This window comes from Eptesicus fuscus, chromosome 11, assembly GCF_027574615.1.
Source record: "Eptesicus fuscus isolate TK198812 chromosome 11, DD_ASM_mEF_20220401, whole genome shotgun sequence".
In the NCBI taxonomy this organism is placed as follows: domain Eukaryota; kingdom Metazoa; phylum Chordata; class Mammalia; order Chiroptera; family Vespertilionidae; genus Eptesicus; species Eptesicus fuscus.
This window is the reverse complement of record NC_072483.1, coordinates 34,908,351-34,913,410: the sequence shown is the minus strand read 5'-3', so window position 1 is coordinate 34,913,410 and position 5,060 is coordinate 34,908,351.

Here is a 5,060-nt window from a genome sequence, read left to right as displayed (position 1 = left end):
AGATGGGACTGCAGAGCCTTAAGAAATCCATTGCCATGAACAAGTGGGATTTGGAAGCAACCTGTCATCCTATGAACTAAAATAGAGCACCTACAGCTTAACAGAACTGAGGTACCATGGAAAACACTGGCCTCAGATTACTAGATTCTGCCCAAAAGTTTTCCCAATTCTGTGGCTCAAATATTTTAATCTGTATGTTGATCAATTTAAACAAAAATTCTTTCACCTTTATTTCTTTATTCCTTAACATTTCATAGTGTTGAATTATATTCTGATTTTTTTTTCATCTTATTGGTATATTCCTGTAAGCCACACAAACTTAAATGTGGTTCTAAGTAATGCTGCCCAAGTTCTTAAAGGCACATCATTTCCCCGTTGCCTACCCGCGAACTCTCACCTGTCAAAGTGGACCCTCTAAGGGCCTGAAACCAGGCTGTTTAGATTTTTTGTTTTATTTTATTTTTAGTTTTTCTTATCTTTTAAAAAATCGTAGCTTCCTTCCAGAACAGAAAAGATCACCTGTCTTGCTTTTTTATTCCTCTCTTTCCTTTTACTTTTCCATCAAGCCACCATTACCCCATGGATTTCAGTACCCTCTGCAGCTGGCATCATGCCTACTTACTAAGAGAAAACTAATTATGGGATCTGATTGTGATTATTTCCCCCCCATGGGTGGTTAGTAAAAGATAGTGATGTTTTGTGTTTATTTGATGCTATCAATAAAAAAATAATGAGCCTCTACTTGTCAGTTATATTTAAATAAAATAGTATTGGTCTTTTATTCTCTATCCCTCTAAGCAAGATAAGTGGGAAACTAAGAATAATTGGAAACACAAAACTACTCTTAGGTGTAAATATGATAATAAGAATTAAGCCCCCTACCTTGGAGCGATCAGGTAAGAATTAAGTGGAAGAAATAATGTTTATTGCCCGGCCAGTGTGGGTTAGTGGTTAAGTATCGACCCATGAACCAGGAGATCACGGTTCAATTCCTGGTCAGGGCACATGCCCGGTTTTTGGACTTGATCCCAATAGAGTGCATAAAGGAGGCAGCCAATTGATGATTCTCTCTCATTATTTATATTTTATCTCTCTCTCTCTCCCTCTCCCTTCCTCTTTGAAATCAATAAAAAAATATTTAAAAATAATGTAGGACTGTTGATTCACCATACAATTTATTAATTCACATCGTAGGAGGATTTTCATGGTACATGTCTTTTCCTTTCACATGACACCTTGAGGTCTGACCCAACCTCCTTACCTTTTCCTGGAAGAGTGGCCTTAGGAAAGATCCAGAGCCCTCTAGACATGATTTGAAAAAAGAGTTGAGATGTTGTAGCCATCACTGCCATATTCATTTAAAGAGAAAATGCCTGGACCATGGAGACAGTTGAGAAGATTTACAATTTTCACAAATTCCCTTTGAAGATGACAGACTGCATAAATGCATTGTCCTTCTTTCAGCTACAAAACTCTTGTGAAATAAGTCTGACTACACAAAAGGAATGAATCTATAACAGCAAAGAGAATGTAAAAAAGTGGTCACAATAGAACAAGATTTTTATAACTTCTAGAATATAGAAAGAGGAGGCTGCTGTGTGACTGCTAAGGAGTTGGGGCCATGTAACTGTGAGAGCACAGGAGAGGATCAAGGTTCTAAATCAGCAGATATTTGGAGTCTGAAGTGAGAGGTAAAGATGCTGTAAATGGAAGATCTGTCTGTGGATTATGTAATAGTCAGTGACAATGACATTAACCAGAATGAAATTGAACTTGACCATGCTAAGATAAACAATATTTGCCTAATCAAAATAATGATAAAAGTGTTCTCAAATTTCTAAGCCAAGACATAGGCAAAGATGTATCTTTGATTGAGAATGTAATGTAATCTTAATTACCTCAACAATATAAAATTAAAATAAATAGAGATAGGATATGGAAAAAAAAGGAAGAAAAGAAATTTACAGGCACTATTATTCACTGTTATTTGCATATTCAAAAACAGTGAGTCAATAAATACTATCAAAAATGGATGAAGCAAGATATAAAATTTTAAGGTTTTATATAATCAGTGCCGATAAAATAATACTATAACTATCAAACATTGAGAAGATGGAAGGACAAGAAGGGAGAATATAAAATGAGCTAAATCCTTAGTTTTTAAAAGTATAGTCAAATGTCAGAAGTTGATAAATTAAGAAGTTGAGGTAAAAATGCTGTCTATAATTATGGAAGAAATTGATAGAGAAAACTAAAATAGACTACTGTTAGAATGCTGCCTCAGAATACGGGCACAAGAGCTGGGAAAGGTGATCTTGAAGACATGATTTTAACCATAAATTCTTCTATTGTACTATTTGGTTGATCATAGCCACTACATAATTTTTATGATAGGCTAACAAAATCACATTTATTTAACTCCTAAATTTAGATATACAGTAGTTCTAACATTTATTCTTTCTAAATTACAATTTTCTTGGGTCAAAATGAGATAATGAAGGTAAACTGTTGAGTATAATGCCTCTTATATGAGAACTCAGTAAAACATTTGTCATTAATATTAGAGTTCCCTTCATTAACATCATTGATATTTCCTTGGATGACAGAGTAATTGGTAGAGAGCAAGATAATAAATAATAAATCATGTGGTTTTATATCCACATCGTTCTAATGAGTGAACTGGAACTCACTACTAGAAATTGAATCCCAGAAGTTAGCAACCTCAGAGCAGACAAGTCGCATTTCCGCTATCCTGTGTAAAACTTAAAAAATAATATAAACAGCCTAGGTTTTGACTTCCCTCCCTACAATTAACATCATCACAGAGATGAGGAGCTGGAAGCCAGCATTAACACAATAATTGTTAAGAGTTATTGCACTTCCATTAGTGTCTACCCCCTTAAGCATGGTGAGGATTCAAACCATTCGATTCATTTCATATAATTTTTAGGCAACCCACTAGAAGGAAATGATGTTTTTTAGACTGCTCCCCATTTTAACCTGAAGTATTTACCATTTATTTAAAAAAATTCTGTTTTTTAATACATTTTTCTATTTAAGTGTAGGAGGTTTGGATTGGAGATAACATTAATTATAAGAACAGCTAATATAACAGATGGATGATAATGAGATACATTGACTCACCAGTAGAAAGAAAAATACAGCCTTAGGGGAGAATGCCTATTTACTGGTCACTAGTAGAGTATGTATTCAATATTTTAAACAATCATATTTAGAATAATATATTATCTTTACTAGGTAGTACATATGTATCATAAATGTGAGCTATGCTTATACCAAATTACATAATTTCAGGGATGCTAAAATATCTATATATGGACATTGCTTATGTGTTTATGAATGGGCCAAAAGTTGAGGCAACCATTATTTACACACTATCTTCCCATAAGTTCTGTATTAACATTTGAATTTTGCACAGAAAATTTATTTTTTTAACATAATGAAGTGGTTGCATGAATTTCTTTAAACATTGTATAAGCATATACCAGATAATTAAAACCCTAAGGTGCTTACTTTTTAAATCTGACTTAATGACATTAAATAATTTTTAAGGAAGTTAAAGACTGGAGAAGTATTTTTAAAAAAAGAAATTTAGGAAAATGTGTGATTCTGCATGCATGCTGTTAGATTAATGGATTGGTGAATACACAGTGACCATTACTTCCCCATGGCATATTTGAAAGGTAAAGAACATATCAACACATTATTTTCATTCTCTGAACACAGAAGAGTCTCCTCTGGAAGGGACAATAGTGACAAAAGTTTGCTTTAGATTATTCTATCTGTTTTCAGATATGTTAAAACTTTGCTTTAAGGAATTCCTTTACATTTAATTAGTCAACTAGAATAAGATATTTTAACATGAACATATTCCTGGTAGTTATTTCTCTATTAAGATTTTTTTCTCTACATTTTGATGATTTTAACACACACATATTGTGGACTTCCTTGATAATCACTTTCTAGTCAGCACTGCAAATCAAATATAATGTGTAATGCCTGCCTCTCAGTTTAGGATAGATTTAAAGCAGACAGCACCGTTTTATTTGTCCTGAATTGTGAGAAAAGGATTCAGAGAGTTAACTCCTAAGTTTTACATTCATGTCAAGTGAAATTCAAATGTTTTTCACAATGCTCTATAACAATATACATTTTTCAGTTAAATTAAAAAAATAAAACCAAATCTGCTTAGGATGTCTTGGATATCACAACCAAAAAGCAAAGACAACAAAAGAAAAAACTAGCTAAGTTGGATTTCATCAAAATTAATACATTTTTTTTAAATTAAAGAACCATATCAACAGAGTGAAAAGACAATCCATGACTAGGAGAAACTATTTGCAAACCATATGTCATGTGATTAATATAAATAGTGTATTAAAAATTCCTTCAGCTTAACAACAAAAAACCTGATTTAAAAATGGGAAAAGGGCTTCAAAAGACATTGTTCCAAAGAAGATATAAAAATAGCTAACACTTACATGAAAAGGTGCTCAACATCACTAATCATTATTGAAATGCAAATCAAAACCCCATCAGCAGATGAATGGATAAAAAGGCTGTGGCACATTTACACAATGGAATACTATGAGGCTATAAAAAAGGATATCTTAACCTTCGCAGCATCATGGATGGACCTGGAGAATATTATACTGAGTGAAATAAGCTAGTCAGAGAAAGGAAAAAACCATATGGTCTCACTAATATGTGGAATCTAATGAACAAAATAAACAGAAAAACAAAAGTGGAACCAGAAGCATGGATACATGGAACAGACTGGCTGGTGCCCAAGGGGAGGGGGAAGGAGGAGACTGGATAAAGAAGGTAAAGGAAATAGCTAAAGAACATATATGCATACCCCATGGACACAGACAATGGTTTGGTAAAGGTCAAGGAAGAGGTAGGTGGGGGGAGGCTGTAGGTGAGGAGATAACACACAATGAGACTAATGTCCACAGGATGGCTAGTATAAAAAAAGTTAAACTAAATGGAAATTAACAAGTGTTTGTGAGGCTGAGGAAAATTGAAACCGTGTGCTT